We start from the raw sequence: 17,185 nt of genomic DNA, 5'->3' as shown, positions 1-17,185 counted from the left end.
GGATTAATAATCAAAATATACAAGTAACTCAAACAACTCAACAGTAAAAAACCAAACAATTTGATTAAAAAAAGCAACTGACCTGAACAGACATTTTTCAAAAGAGGACATAAAAATGGTATATGAAAAAATGCTCAATATCACTAATCATTAGGGAAACACAAATCAAAGCCACAATGAGATATCATCTCACCCCAGATAGAATGGCTATTATCAACAAGACCAAAAAAATAACAAATGCTGGCAAGGATGCAGAGAAAAGAGAACTCTTATACACTGTTGGTGAGAATGTAAATTAGTACAGCCATTATGGAAAATGGTATGGAGGTTCCTCAAAAAATTGAAAATAGAACTACTGTGTGATCCAGCAATACCTACTGCTGGGTATTTATCAAAAGAAAAGAAAATTAGTGTACCAAAGAAATGTCTGTACCTCCATGTTTATTGGAGCACTGTTCACAATAGCCAAGATATGGAATCAACCTAGGTGTCCGTGAACAGATGAATGGATAAAGAAAATTTAGTATATACACAGTAGAATACTATTCAGCTGTAAAAAGAATGAAATTCTGTCATTTTGGCAACATGGATGAGCCTGGAAGACATTATGTTAAGTGAAATATGTCAGGTACAGAAAGATAAATACCACATGTTCTCATTTATATGTGGGAGCTAATAAAATAAATATCTCTCCCACAAATCAACCAATTTCTAACTATAAAAAAACAACAATAGGGCCGGTCCGTGGCTCACTCGGGAGAGTGTGGTGTTGATAACACCAAGGTCCCGGGTTCGGATCCCATATAGGGATGGCCAGTTCGCTCACTGGCTGAGCGTGGTGCTGACAACACCAAGCCAAGGGTTGAGATCCCCTTACCGGTCATCTTTAAAAAAAAAAAAAAAAAGCCAAGCAAGGGCAAAGTCTTATTAGAGATGACACACTTGATGCACATTACTGAAAATGGGGTCTTTTGTGGGCAATGCAAACTATTTTTGTCCTAATGACATTTTCGTGATGCTAATTTAAGACATATTCTTAGAGCCTTGATTAAAAATGAATGCATTTCTTTGATTTTTATGTTTTAGAAGAAGCCTAATTTGGGGGGCTTCTGGTCAAGATGGCAGAATAGACAGTCGCTAGTGTCACTCTCTCCCACAAATCAACCAATTTCTAACTATAAAAAAACAACAATAGGGCCGGTCCGTGGCTCACTCGGGAGAGTGTGGTGTTGATAACACCAAGGTCCCGGGTTCGGATCCCATATAGGGATGGCCAGTTCGCTCACTGGCTGAGCGTGGTGCTGACAACACCAAGTCAAGGGTTAAGATCCCCTTACCGGTCATCTTTAAAAAGAAAAAAAAAACAACAATAGCCAAGCTGGGGCCACTAGAGCTCAAGAGATGAGGAGGAGAGACCTACCAAGTGCATGAAGGTGGGAGAAGCCACGACGAGAGAAAGAAAAAACCGCTCCGACCATTTTGTGCCATGGCTGCTTTAAGGCTGCTGAGCACATGGAGCAGGAGCTGGCAAAAGCAACAGCTGTGCCCTTCGGATGAAGTTGCTTGGAGGCAGCAGGGGATAAGAGGGCTTTGGTGGCCCCCAAGCCAGCAAGACCACTAATAGGATTCCTGTGGACCCACATAGGAATGAGGAGCCACAACAACTGAAAAAAAGGAGCCACTCAGAGGCAGGTGAGTCATCGCAAGGGACTGGTGCATGGCCCGTCTCATGGGAAGTGTTTGGGGCATGGGCAGTGGGGGAGATGGGCCCACCAGAACACTGGGGCACAGCAAGGACCACTCAGAGGAGACTGGTCAGGAATATAGAATTGCATGGGGTGCAGTTTGATGAAAAGACTCAGGCCCAGATCAGAGTTTCTACACAACCCAGGTGCGCCAGGTCTCTGGAGAGCCGGAAGTACCTATAAGGTCAACCATTAAAACCTGAGCTGCACATAAAGCCTACCCTAGGGAATCAGCAGCAAAGCAGCAATTTAGCTAAACCACAGGGCTCAAGTACTGGTTCCCATAGGAAGTTCCCCCATTGTAGAAGTAAGCAAAGGACAAATAAATTAGTTCCAGCCCAGGCAAACCACCAGCACCTTGGGTCCCACCCAGGGACCTGAGTATGGAGCTGGGGACCAGACCCCCCTCCCCTGCCCTCCCACAACCAGGAAAACCACCAGTGCCTCAGGGCCTGCCTGGTGTCCTGAGGCATGGAGCCAGGGACAGGACCCCTCCCACAACCAGGCACACTGCTAGCATCAAGGAGCATGCCAAAAACATCACATCCACGTGGGTGGCCTACCACAGCCACCAGAAGAACCACAGCTGCTGCAAAAGTGGCTAGGCACCATGACCACCGTGCAGATGGTCCACCAGCCACTGGAGTGCATTGACACAAGCAGAGTCACCAGCAGAGACCAAAGAAAAGAGGAGGATGTCTCTCTCCACAAAGCCCATTCCAGAAAGACAGAAGAAGCTTCTGCTCTATGATAATATTGGGGGACCTGAACACCTCTCAGCATTGGAAAGATCATCTAGGCAACAAATCAACAAGAGTAAACATTACTCTTTCAGAAGGACAGAAGAAATCTAGGGTTATCAAAGGCGGGAAGGAGGAGGGAGAAGGGGATGGGGAGAGATTGGAAAAATGGGCATAAAGAATAAATATGATTTGTAGCAATACATATGCTAGTAATATTGATTTGATCAACATATGTCAATGTTGAACCCGCAAAATATGTATAATCAATTATGATTCAATAAAAATCAAAAAAGAAGCCTAATTTAAGAATATAATTGATAACTAATTATACTGCCCTTTTTCATAGACCTGATAATAAAACACTGCACTTATTTCCATAACAAAAAGGGTATTTGCCATTGTCATTCAGTCATTAGGAAAATGCAAATCAAATGAAAAAATCAGATACCACTCACACCCACTATAATAAAAGATGAACAATAACTAATTTTGATAAGGGTGTGGAGAAATTGGAACTTTGGACATTGCTGGTTAGAATGCAAAATAATGCAGTCACTGTAGAAAACACTTTGGCAATTCCTCAAAAAGATAAACATAAAATTATCATACGAACCAACAATTCTACTCTTGGGTATATACCCAAGAGAACTGAAAACAAATGTCCACATAAAAGCTAGCACACTAATGTTCAAAACATCATTATTAATAATAGCCAAAAAGTGAAAACAAAACAATGTCATTCAATTGAATATAAAATGTCAAATATACATACAATGGAATGGAATACTATTCAGTAGTAAAATAAAGTGCTGCAACATGGATAAACCTGTTAAAATATACCCCAAAAGACAGACAAGTTGGGCTCTGTGGTGAAAAGAGACATCCAAGTTGCTAAATAGAACCAAATGGCCACAGTGGGGTGGAGGGGCTAGACATGCATTTCTTAATTTACAAGTCTATACATCACTCCCTGTGATGAAGTTTTGCTTTCCTTTAATGAAGTAAAGGCAGCTCTCAGAAGGTAAGGCCTAATCCTCTTGCTGGGAAATCTCCCCATCGCCCTCCACAGGATATCTGGTACCTGATACCTACCTCTCTTATCATTCTGGAGGACCCACAGTGACTCTAATTAGACAGAAAACAGACTCCACAGACATTTCACTCCTGATAAGAGGGAGCCATATAAACACCAGCCTCAGCCAGCCGGTAGAGCCTGTGGAGCCTGTGCAATAATGCCTTCATGCCTTACGACTACACATATGCTCACTCAACTCCTCTGGCATATAGCTACCTTCATAAATATTCATGAAATTCCTTTAAGCTCACTTAATATGCATGGAAACCGGATAACGGGAGGTGTAAATATCAGACTCTTCCCCTTTCTCTGTGGAGCAGTTATCTTAGGTCTTTCAAGAGGTTGCATTTTACCTTATCTGCACATTGTTTTTTTTTCTGGAAAACGAAGTCTCCTATTTTCCTTTGGCAGACCCTGTGGTCCTCTTGAGGCAGGAAGCTAGATAAAGACAAGAGTGCAAGGAGGAAACCCGGTTATTTGCAAATGGGTTCTTTGAGGGCACAGGCATGCATATGACCAAAAGCGGCCATAGGTGACAAAGACAATTCCAGACAGGGAACCCCCACCCCATGTTAGATGCCATTTAGTTGGACCAATGAGGTCCCACCAGGTAGGGTGCCAATTTTAACCAATAGGACAAAGACTACATTCAGGGCTTGACCATTGATCAAATGACATGAATCCACCTAAGAGGACTTAAACCCCCATGAATGTAACTGTTGGGGCTCTTGAGCTACTCTCTTGCTTGAGCTTGCTCCATCCTCCCTGGAGTGTATTCTCACTTTGCTAAATAAAACTGCTCTTTGCTTTTTGCCTCTGGTGTGTCTCATTCAATTCTTTGTTTGAGACACCAAGAACGTGGGTTTAGCACGTGGAACCTGGAATTTCCTTTAACATCATCGCGTGTTGGCTGGGAAATGAAAAAGGTTATTGTTTTTCCTTACTGCTGATTCTTTCTTTCTCAAGTCTCTCAGCAGAAGAGCGGTAAGATTGAGGTGGGACTGGCAGTTCTTGGTATGGGCTACTCTTGTACAGAATTAAAAACCATCTCCCTCTGACCCGTGTAAGCTGAAGACCCAAGAGGGCAGGAGACATCTCATTGCTCTTTGCTGCTGCTTCTTTTTTTCTTCTTTTCTGTTTCTGGGAGCCACCAGATTTACACCAGAATGGGCATGGGTCAGGTATATAAAAGCCAGTAGGGTGCCCGCCACTTTTTAAAAGTCTCCCATATCAGGATAACCTGGACATGACCCTGGACACTAGGATACTCTGGGCCAGGTGGAAGCAAAAGTCATGCAACAGACAGGCACACATTGGTCTAAGCAAAACACGTCCACGTCCCCTAACTATGCCTCCCTTAGAATGTTTTATGTGGCTCCCTCTTTTCACTTCTATTTCTATTTTCACTTTCTCATGTGTTCGGCCATCATTGTGGGCATGGGTCAGACAGTTAAAAGCCTTTAGAGCATCCGCTGTTAAAAGTCTCCTATGTGAGGATAACCTGGTCTTGGAATGAGTCTTCTAGGACTCACCAGGCACAGGACAAATCCAAGCACCAGTTAAGTCTGTGTGAGTATGGCTGCCTCCATAGTTGCCATTCTTTTTCTGCCTCCTTTTCTTCTCTGTTTTGATTGATGCAGAGTCAGCATTAAGGTAACAGCTCCATGCCCTTCAGGCTGCGGAGGCTTATTTCTTCTGTCATGTTCTACCATCTACCCCTTCCTTCTGCATATTTGTTGTTGCTCCTAGGGAAATTGCCCCTCTAAACCACGTTAGACGTTTCCTCCCTGCCTTTTGAGCATTCTTGTTATCAGGCTCAACGTTCTCACCATTCTTTTAGAACAGACTACTCATTTGTTTAATGTCCCAAAGTTTCTTCGTCCCCTATGATTAACTGAACAACTCCCTTTGATCCTCCAATTTAGCTATTTTCCCCTTCTCTTCTTTCCTATCTTTTTAGCAACCAACTGACATTTGTCTGGTCTGTCTAAAGATTTACATTTTCACACATGGGAAATCCTTGACCCCATGCAATGTTTAAACTTATCCCTTATTCAATCTAATTTTCCCTTGCTTTAGCATTTTTTCATTACTCTGTAGAATGGACCACCTCTTGGGATACTTTTTGATTTTAACCTGACCCACAGTCTGGGCTGTTATACTTGTGAAATAGCATTACTATCAATGGGATATTAACTTCATTCCTTTCTTCCTACTTGGAGGGACAGATCTTGCTTCCTACCTTCACTTCGGGTCCTGGCATAGGTTAGCCTATATTCCTCAATGTATGCACTCCCATGTTGCTTTGAACTAATTCACTGTAAGGAGCCCAAGCCAGTCTTAGGGAAGAGCGAAGGAAAGGCCCCAGGGCCAATCACAAGGCAGGAGATATCCAGCATCACAGAGGACCCTACTGCAGGGATGCCTGAAGAGGGTGTAATAAGGAGGAACCTGGTTGGGGATGCCCAATGGATCCTCCTCAGGGGCAAAATACTCTACTCCAGAGGATGCTCTGGAGAGGATTTTTGACCCAGGGACCATCCCCTTATACATTTCCTCCCTTTTTCTTCCTTGCAGAGGATTATGGGAAGCACTCAATCGATTCCCCTGGATTCCCCTCTTGGATATAATTGGAAGGACTTCAAATTGTATGAACTAGATTTCCTCTGACTTTCTCCTGCCCTTTTGTCTCTCAGCTCCATTCAACCCTGAGGCAAACCATAGAAACTAGAACACTTCTTCCCCAAGGCAGGTCATAGGTATACTCTAATCTTCCCCTGCCTTTCTGTCTTGGAGCAGGCCATAAAGAAATTCTCTGACCTGCATTGTCTGATTGTAGGTCATAAGACCCCCATTCCAGAAAATGTCCTGCCCCATACCCTGGAGGAATGAATGCTGTACAGACAGGCCAAGAGGAATCTGAACAGACAGGCCTTGCTGGGTTTCTCCACTGTCTATTAGCATTAGGTCATTTCTACATTGCTGTGCCTGCTTCATAGAACCTAAGCATAAATATGGACAATTTTCCACATATCTTTGGGTTTTCACTCTGAAGGCTTGCATGTCATGTAAAACTATGTTGTTATCAGAAGATTTTTCAGAGAACATCCAAGGGATTAAAGTGGTATCTTTCTTGGCCCCTACAGTTGTGGTGTTGTGAACAAGATACCCAAGCTACCTTGCTTTTCTGGAAGCCATAGCCTTCTGGAAGCCATAGCCAAGAGAGACCAGAACTTGAAACTTGGCAAAATGGTAAGCTTTTCTTACCTGTCAGACTCCCAGTCTCTCTGTCTGTATGTAATCCCACTAAACAGTCAAAAAAAAAAATCATTTAATGTTTGACTCCTTTCCCAACATTTTGACTAATAAAATAAAAAGGATTTGTATGACTAGACTGTGGTGTAGCAACTCTAGTGGACACTTGGTATAAATATTCTTATTGCCTGATTCTCTTTTTCCCAGAAATAGTCTTTATTTTTCCTTTGTCTTTGCCTACTAACTGGCTGTATGTCCTGAGATGGTTTCTTTGCAACTCTGGTTTTGTTTGAGTATATTTTCTTTTTCTTAACTCCATGTGCATATCTTGTTTGCCAAAGACTCTGACGCCTCATGAGAAATGCAGCCATGGTGTGCCAACCAGACCTCCTATTGGGTTTGCTGCCTTCCTCTTGAAGCCCCAAAAGTCAAATGGCTTTGGCTCTATCTGTTCATTGGCTCAAACCTTAGCTCAGTAACCCAGTTGAGAAACAAAAACTAGATTAAAAGCAATCCATCTAACTAGATGGTCTCAAATACAATTTTCTGGCATCTAATTGGTTATTTTGAACAGAATGCTAAATTTTCTTCTGGGTTTATCTATGTAATTCCTCATAAAATCCCATGGTGGAGTCTATGATGACTTTATTTGATCCTAGTGTCCATTTTTGAAAACTTTTCTCTGTGTCTCCTCTGACACACCCAAATTCCTTGAAAAGGCTCCCATTCTTTGCTTTGTAATGTAAATTTATTACCTTGCTTTCTCTAAAACAGTGAAGCATTACAGATAAGCTTTGACATTGAAAATCAGGATTTAAATCCAACTGTGCTTTTTTTTTTTTGAAGTTTCAGTTTACTATAATCACAACAGGGTAACTGCTATGTATTCAATTATGATAAGCAAATATCAGTAAAGTTTTTAAAACAATATGATTTACTTAGAGAATGTTAGAGAAAACATTTAATAATGTAAGTGTAAAGCATTAAAGGTAAATGAGACTGATCACAGAATTAACAACACAACTTATTTCCAAACTAACGTTAATCAGCGTAACACCTATCACTATTAAGGGTTTAGTCCTCCAATACCTAGTTAGCTAATTCCCTACATTAATTTTTCTCTGAAAAAAAAAGCTAGTATTTTTTTTTCTATATCCCTGACTGATACTCATGTGATTTTAAAATTCTTAATTCCAGTAATAATAATAATAACAACAGGGCTGGCCTGTGGCTCACTCGGGAGAGTGCGGTGCTGATAACACCAAGGCCCCGGGTTCGGATCCCATATAGGGATGGGCGGTTGGCTCACTGGCTGAGCATGGTGCTGACAACACCAAGTCGAGGGTTAAGATCCCCTTACCGGTCATCTTTAAAAAAAAAAAATAATAATAATAATAACAACAGAAATCATCAGAGCTACCATATATAATGAGTATTTACCATATGCTACTTACTGTTTCAATGATAACACCAAGGCCCCGGGTTCGGATCCCATATAGGGATGGCTGTTTCGCTCACTGGCTGAGCGTGGTGCTGACAACACCAAGTCAAGGGTTAAGATCCCCTTACCGGTCATCTTTTTAAAAAAAAAAAAAAAAGAGCTACCATATAATGAATATTTACCATATGCTACTTATTATTTCATACATGATATCATATTTAATGCTTACACCAATTCTATATCTTGGATTATTCTCTCCTCGATATCTTCTATATCTTGGATCAGTATCTCCTCGAGATAGCCCAACAAGAAAAGTGAGCTTCTGAGATATTCAATTACCTAAAGTCTTACAACCAGTAAGTGGGAAAGGAAAACTATCTGACTTCAAAGCCTCTATCCTTTCTACAACAGTATGCCATCTCTTCTAATCCTTCATCAAATACTTCACTCATTCACTTTGTCCAGTATTAAAATTAGGTTGACATTACTTTAAATTTGTACTAGGAGCGGTATATAATGTCAGTATAGAGGACAAAACTAAACCCTCAAGATGAAATTTTATGTGAAAGTAAGAGTAACTCATCACTTTGAGTAATAACCAAATTGTGGTACAGAAAGGAATAAAAATAATGTCTTTAATGACAGAGAAAAACTTACAAAAATGCATTTCCTTATTGGATAAGTGATCTGAAATATGAAATAGTTCAATTATTTCTAGATGAATCTGTTTTTCAATTTTATTGCTTCAAACAGAAATCAGTCAAAAAATTTTCTCTAAATCAGTACATTTATACATAAAATTTCTAATATTTTCAAGTTTATGATATTTTCATCACAGAATTCTCAGAAATATAAAATAATATACAAATGTTAACAGTTATTACTAGAGTGACCTTATAATTTCTCATTCAAATCCACACACTTTTCAGAGTAAAAAGGGTGCTGCTATTAATCACAGTGGAACAACAGATTTAAACTGGACTGTGACTCTCCCACTACTTATTACACTTGCAGTCCTCCTATAATTACCCAGTGGAAAAGCATATACATACCTGCTATGTAAAACAATTTGGCTATCTATCTGACTACCACAGCATAATAATAAAGGAGTACTTCCTTTGCTAACCAACCATGTTTAAAAAGGCTATTTCATTATGATAGTTAACATTAATATAAAACTTCAATAACTTCAACTATACCTCATCCTGAAGTTCATCACCACTCTTAACAGAAGCAAGCATATCATACAAGGTACAGCAAAGATCTTCAACTCTTGGTACTTCAGTCATTTCCTTCAAAGTTGTATTTAAGTACTTCTCTACTTCACACCACAAAAAGGAGCCTTTTGTTTTTTCCACAGCCTTGAGCTCCGGGATGCAATGCTCCTGAAAATGTTCATTCAGAAACTTTTTGTAATCTAGGCTTATAGTTTTCTGGGCTTCACTATTTACTGGCAGTTCATCAAAGTGGTCCAAGTCATGCATGTCAAATGAAAATGCTAAGTTTTTGCCAAAAAAACCCCTATCACTATATTCCTCTTTTGTCATCTGGACAAGAGCAGTAAGATCATCTTGACTAAAATGAGAAATAATTCGATTAGTAGCATTACAAGCAGATGATGATGGAAAGGGACCAAACATCTGTTTGATAGCTTTTGTCTCCTTGTGACCAACACAGTCCTTCAAGTGAAATGTCATGAAGAGAAATGCAGCCCCACTTTCAATTGCTTCTCTTCCATTATCCGTTCCAACTATTTGTTTTGCAGCATGTAATATATCATTTAAGTCTTCATTTACACTTTGCATTTTCCTCTTTTCCAGGTTTTCATTCAAAAATTTTACTATCTTCTTCCATGTCAGGTCCAAATCTAACATTTGTTCATGAAGTTTGGATCGCTTTATATTTAAGTCAGCCACTTCTTCATTATAATTATCGTGCTTGGTGACACTTGAAAAGGAGCGCAACGCTACTGTGAGACAAGGTAAGGCCATCTATTTATCAATCAGTGATCCATACAACAAGAAATGCGAAACTGAGACAAGACAGTATGATACTTATCTGTTTGGAGGAGGTGACAGGTAATAAAACTCAACAAATTGACCTTCAGAGGCTGCAAAGATGCATTGTGTTCATAACCACAGAAGCCAGAAGTCTTTAAAGAAAGGTCCCGACACTCAACTGAACATATTCTGACTTGGAACCTTCCTTTTCCCACACAAGTTAGTGCTTTCAAAGTGTAGCACCTGCTCCAAACCAAATGAGGGATGGGCAACAAGAATCTGTCACTCCTTCTGTCTGTTTCAATTACCACCTGCATCTTAAATTGTGAACATCTTGCTGCATTGCATGGCTCTAGTTTTTAACACTTGTTCCTCTTGGCCCGGGCTCATGTGCTTCCCATACCTCCATCCGCTCCTGGCACCACGTGTCCCTCCCTTTTGTTTTTATTTTTACTTCCCACGTCAGGTGGGGAGCAGAAGGTAGGGCCGAGGATGCCAGCAGGTCACTGCACTGCTGTGCCCTTGTTGCACCCTCATTGCACCCCACACCGGGCTTGCCGGGGCCTCTCCCAGTCACAGAGCACCACGCACGTGGGCCGCCCGGTGTCTGGACAGACCCAACTGTGCTTTTAAACTACAGAGTTTTCTATTTTATCTGTCTCATTATTAACATTTTAAGCAAAACCTATAAGATCCTTATTTGTTTCTGTTTTTTATGTCTGTATATGTATGTATGTAAGTTGTATGTTATTTCTACATGTTCATGTATATATGTGTGTGTGTATTGTTTGCATGGTACCAAATTGGCTTATAAATAGTGTGTGCTCATTGAGTTGATAAGCATAAATATTTTCAAGTTCATGTTACTTTAGTTTTTTTAAATTGTTGATAAAATAGATGTGTTTTCAGAATTTGATTTAAACCCTTTTGCCTAGATTTGCCTTTTGGTCAACACATTTTGTGGTATGTTTGATACTTGCTTAATTTGTTTAAGAACTAAAAGCTGTAAGAGAACTGGCTGCTGGGCTTCCCCCAAAGCCTTGCACATATCTCATTGTTAGCTTGTCTTTGGTTTTAAGCCTCTGAATTCTGGGGACTAAATAGATGGCCATGGTGAGGCCAAAGGACATAATGTGTCCACAGCACATAGGCCACCAGCTGCAGGACAAAACCCAGTTTGTCTCCTCCTTATCTCAGCTCTGCCTCCTGGCCATGCTGGGAGATACAATATCCTTTAGACATTATCTTCATGAATGCTGCCTTCTGCCTTGAGCTCCACATGGCCTCTCTGAATTCCACATGGCCCTGAATGCCACATGGGTACTTGGGACCCAGGATGGCTAGCAAAAAGGGACCTGCATCCAATATCTCAAAGGCCTTAGTTAATATTGATTGATAAAGGGTAGCTTGATATGAATAAATTAGACAAAGATAAAAAAAAAGATTTGTTTACCTTTTGAGTAAACTACAAAAAGTAAACAGTAAATAGGAGATATTTTCCATAATTCATGGAGACTCAAGATTGCTGCCTCATAACTTTAACCTTTGTTAGAGACCTGTGGAAACTACTTAGTACACCAAGTTTTGGGCTGGGAAACCATAAATATCTATTTGGTAGAAATGGCTGGGGCTCCGACTGGGCCTTGTATAATCTTCTCTGACAAATGGACTCCCCATTTACTAGACCCTACAGTTCTGAATGTATAAGAAATGTTTTTAGAATTATCAGCATACATCTTTGCCTGGGTTTACTAATCAAACAGGATTACATTTGTCTTTGCTAGAGGCTTTTAAGGTTAAAGTCATGAACCCAGCCAAAAACAAAAAGATCATTCTGTATACAATTCTTAGGCAAATGAAGCCAATTTAACATTGATTAGAAAAAAAAGTATGTAGGAAAAGAGAAGATATGAAATTGCTGTGGATATGTAGATGTAATTGTGGTTTAAAAGGTTAAAAAATAATTTTTGCATGAAAAAGCATCTGGTATAGTGTATTTTTGTCCTAGAATAAAATGACTAGCTATTTAAAAAGAAAAAAATATAGGAAAAAAACAGAAGGCCTGAGTAAGTTGTAATAATGATTTATAAAGGGTAAATTTATAAACAAATTTAAAAATTGGCTAACATTAAAAACAAATTATGTATAAGTTTTTCTTTTCTTTTTTTTTGTAAAAAAGATGACTGGTAAGGGGATCTTAACCCTTGTCTTGGTGTTGTCAGCACCACACTCAGCCAGTGAGCAAACCAGCCTCCCCTATATGGGATCCGAACCCGTGGCCTTGGTGTTGTCAGCACCACACTCTCCCGAGTGAGCCACGGGCCGGCCCGTGTATAAGTTTTTCTAAAAATTGAACATTAATACTAAAAGTACTCTGAGGCAAGGTTAGAGTTCACTCTCCTGTGTTGGAACAACCAGATTCCCTGAAAACACTTAACTGTTCTTAATAAAAAATTATGAGTTTTTTTTTTTTATCTTTTAATTAACTGGCCTAGGAAATTTATTCCATGTTTTTTCAAGACAATTTCTTGTGGGCCGGCCCGTGGCTCACTCGGGAGAGTGCAGTGCTGATAACACCAAGGCCCCGGGTTCGGATCCCATATAGGGATGGCCGGTTCGCTCACTGGCTGAGCGTGGTGCTGACAACACCAAGTCAAGGGTTAAGATCCCCTTACCGGTCATCTTTAAAAAAAAAAAAAAAAAAGACAATTTCTTGTGCTGTCTGCCTTTGAAATCTTTTGTCACTCTGGTTTTATTTTATAATGATTTATGATCCTATTCGATTAGGCATTTCAGATCTTTGTTGCTTGACAAACTTCCCAAAACCAAATTATAAAAAATAAGTCTTTTTGACTTAAACTAACTTTGAGATGTTGTAAAGGCCTTGGAATTTCTCAAAGGATCTATAGAAGAGAGATACCAAAACTAATTGGACTTGTCTGATAAGTTTAATTAAATGGGAAGCATTGTCAAAACATGAAATGGCATTTAACTGTTTTTATATAAATGTGTTATATAGATAAATTGATATGTGTTCCAAAATTGTGTAAGGTTCTTAGAAATCTGTGTCTTGATATAAATGCTATCAGTCATAATCTTGGTTCATTTATAATTTTAAAATGCTATGTCTTCAAAAATTTCATGGAAAAATGCAGTCTTTTTTGTTTTCGTTTTTAAACAATTTATCAGTCTTATCTTCTATGGTTTATTGTCACACTTAGAAAGGCCCTGACCACTCTAAACATAAAGAGTTTATTTTTAAAATCTAGATGTTTGACCCATCACAAAAGGTATTTATCAAAAATCATCCCTTTAAACAGCATGTCCCGGGGCCGGCCTGTGGCTCACTCGGGAGAGTGCGGTGCTGATGGCACCAAGGCCCCGGGTTCGGATCCCATATAGGGATGGCCGGTTCGCTCACTGGCTGAGCGTGGTGCTGACAACACCAAGTCAAGGGTTAAGATCCCCTTACCGGTCATCTTTTAAAAAAAAAAAAAATTTCATGGAAAAAATTCTGACAGGTACAGTTTCCTGACAAATTTTGAGTTCATTCCATTGGACTGAATTTCCAAAAAGTCTAATGAAGAAACTGATGGGTTTATAAAATTGCTAACCAAGATAAGAAAAAAAACCCAAAAATTAACTACATAAAACTAAATGAACTGATAAAAAATTATGGGTTTTTATAATTTTTTAAAATTTTGAAACATTGCTGGTTCTTTTAATGTTTTGTTTTCCAGATTAAAACAAACAAACAAAAACCTTTTCAAGTATAACAACTTGCTAAAGTATACATTAATGAAGAAAAATTAAAACATTTACTTTTCTCTCTACTTGATCCCTCCAGGATTTTGAAACTATTTATGAGTATTCTTATTTTATGGTAATATGGTTATTTGCATAAGTTCAATAAGAATCTGTTCGTATTGTAACAGGACACAATTGAAGACACTGGTTATTTTACCAAGGCTTTGACTGGAATGTTGTTTTCACATATGACGGACTGCTTTAAGGAATTGAGGTTTACCTTTTTATGGAACCAATAAAAAGCCCCTTGGAAAGACTGGCTTGATAGCTTGTGTACATGACTACAAGGTTCCTGGCCTTGCAGTAAGTAAAGAATGTAACTTTCTGACAGGCCAGAACCTCAATATTTTGGGGACCTCCAGAAGAGGGAAATTCACCCAACTCTTACAGGTATCAGAGAGTAAGTCAAATCCTTGGCTTGGCTTCTTAACATCCAAGAAGCTTTTGAAGGTCTAATCTGAAATTCCTTATAAAAGTCCCAACAAAGCCAACTCAAAAAGAGCTTATATGATAAACCATTATTCTTGTTGAACTTCATACAAGTAATCTGGCCAAAAACTAAGCTTATTTTACAAATAAATTAGTCTTGTCATAAATGTCTTAGGTAAAATAGGGAAACTTGGTGAGAAAAAAATTATGTTTCAGAAAAAAACAATAGTACACCTATATTAGATTCTAGCCTTGTCTTTTAATCTGTTAGTAAAGCTTATATCTTCCAAGCTATGACAGTTCCACATCAAGATGATGATAGCACAAAGATTCCAACCCATCCCCACCTGAGAGGAACTGAGTCCCTATAAATCACTAGATCAGTCAACAAGAGATTTTTACACCTCCAAAATGTAGGCAGGGCCAACAAGAAGCAGCTACAGAAGATGAGCCATTGCCCCTCTACAACCCATAAAGATTTATGGGGATCATGTTTCTTAGGGGAGATGAGGCAGGAAGTTAGATAAAGACAAGAGTGGGAGGAGGAAACCTGGTTATATGCAAAGGAGACAACCAGTACAACTGGTTATCTGAGGTCATAGGCATGCACATGCCCAAAAGAGGCCAAAGAGACAAAGACAATTCCAGACAGGGAACCCCCACTCCATGTTAGGAACCATGTAGTTGGACCAATGAGCTCCCACCAGCTAGCATGCCAATCACTTTAACCAAATAGGACAGACACTACATTCAGGGCTCAACCAATGACCGAATGACATGAATCCAGCTAAGAGGACTTAAACCCCTGGGAATGCAACTGTTGGGGCCCAAGCCACTCTCTTACTGGAGCCCACTCCATCCTCTCTGGATTGTATTCTCACTTTGCTGAATAAAACTGCTCTTTGCTTTTCACCTCTGGCGTGTCTCACCCAATTCTTTGTTTGAGACACCAAGAACCCAGATTTAGCCAGTGGAACCCGGAATTTCCTTTAACATTCTTCTGTTAACAAACCTAATAAACATTATGCTAAGTGAAAGAAGCCATGTGTTATTTCATTTATATTAAATGTCCAGAATAGGCAAATCCATAAAGACAGAAATTAGATTAGTGGTTGCTTAGGGATTGGGGGGTTAGGGTGTAATGGGGTAGAATGGGGTTTCTTTTTGGGGTAATGAATGTGTTCTAAAATTGATTGTGGTGATAATTGCACCACTCTGTAGATATACTGAAAACCACTGAATTGTATAGTTTATTTATTTATTTATTTTTTTTATAAAGATGACCGGTACTCAAGTACCGGATCTCAACCCTTGGCTTGGTGTTGTCAGCACCACGCTCAGCCAGTGAGCCAACTGGCCATCCCTATATGGGATCCGAACCCGCGGCCTTGGTGTTATCAGCACCGCACTCTACCGAGTGAGCCATGGGCCAGCCCTGAGTTGTATAGTTTAAAAGGGTGAATTACATGGTATGTGAATTATATATCAATAATTCCGTTAAAAATCCAATTAGTAAAATAAATTCAAAATGATTAGTACAAAGCCCTATGGGGTCAGGGTTCTTAAAATCACAGTCTGTATTTTCCACTATTACCTTTTTTTGTAGCAAAGAGGGACTTTCCTGGAACTTATATTGAAAATAGTTCAATTAACGTGAACTTAATAATGAGAAGCCAGAGACAGACATATGTTTGTATTTGTAATGGTGGACACATATTTTTTAACTTCAGGAAATAATCTCCACCACACTCCTCTGTCATCCCACCTCTTAGAACACTCTATCTGGATTTCTCAAAGGTTTGTCTTCAAAAGATTCTAAGTCTATTCTTATGACAGATATTCCATTGATACTGCCAGGGGCATTCAGATGAATGTTATTTGATTACAGTTTACCAAAGGAATGAAAACAAATATGCAAACAAAGACAAGCACATTTGTTGAGGAGGCACTAAGCATTTGAGGACAGGCAATTGTAATTTCAGGCAACATTCCATCATGCAGTTCTAGAAGAAATTGATATCTATAATAGGCAAAGGAGAGCAATTTAATTCCTACCTTATATTTCTGGGACATATTCCTAAGGTGTTATAACTATTTCATATTTTCTCATTCATTTCCCTGGGTGGAGGCTTTCTACTTAAAGATATTATATAGTTACATCAGTCAAAAAGCCTACTTCGTGTTGCTACTTTATAGTTGGTTTGTGGTACAATTAAATCAGGAGTGGGGCAAGTCAGGAAATCTTTTGACTTAAAATTCAATTCAGATATGTTCCTTTTGTTCATTTTTTTTCCAGACTGTACGTATTTAATAAGCACCTATATCTATCTGGGTCTTCTTTCTGAAATGTCTACAATTCTCTTAAAATGGTTTTGTTTTACACGTATTCACAATTTTTTTCTAGCCATCAATGAAATTTTATGTCATAAAATCTGAAAACTGAGCTAAAAAAGCAATAGCTATATTTTCAGAATCTTCCCTTTTCTTGAAAATAATAGTATTTTTGAGCTTTTACTTTGTGTCAGGCATATGTTTGTTGATTCCTCGCCACCGGGGACCAACAACGTAGGGTGGGAAGGGACCCCGGACCAGCTGGCGGTAACCTCTTGTGGGGCTGAGCGGGATGATAAGTGTCGCAGGCCCGATCCCCTCTGCGCTTTGGCCCCGGGGACAAAGAAAGAACACCGAGC

General features: G+C 39.5%; 1 pseudogene; it reads right to left on the bottom strand.

The window, feature by feature from the left end:
• Nucleotides 1-9,452: 9,452 nt before the first annotated feature.
• On the bottom strand, nucleotides 9,453-10,250 carry LOC103582538 (annotated as a pseudogene).
• Nucleotides 10,251-17,185: the final 6,935 nt, after the last annotated feature.

The sequence above is a fragment of the Galeopterus variegatus genome, unplaced genomic scaffold (genome assembly GCF_000696425.1).
Source record: "Galeopterus variegatus unplaced genomic scaffold, G_variegatus-3.0.2 Scaffold16664, whole genome shotgun sequence".
NCBI classification, from domain to species: domain Eukaryota; kingdom Metazoa; phylum Chordata; class Mammalia; order Dermoptera; family Cynocephalidae; genus Galeopterus; species Galeopterus variegatus.
Note: the sequence above shows the minus strand (reverse complement) of the source record. Positions and strands in the feature narration are given on the sequence as shown.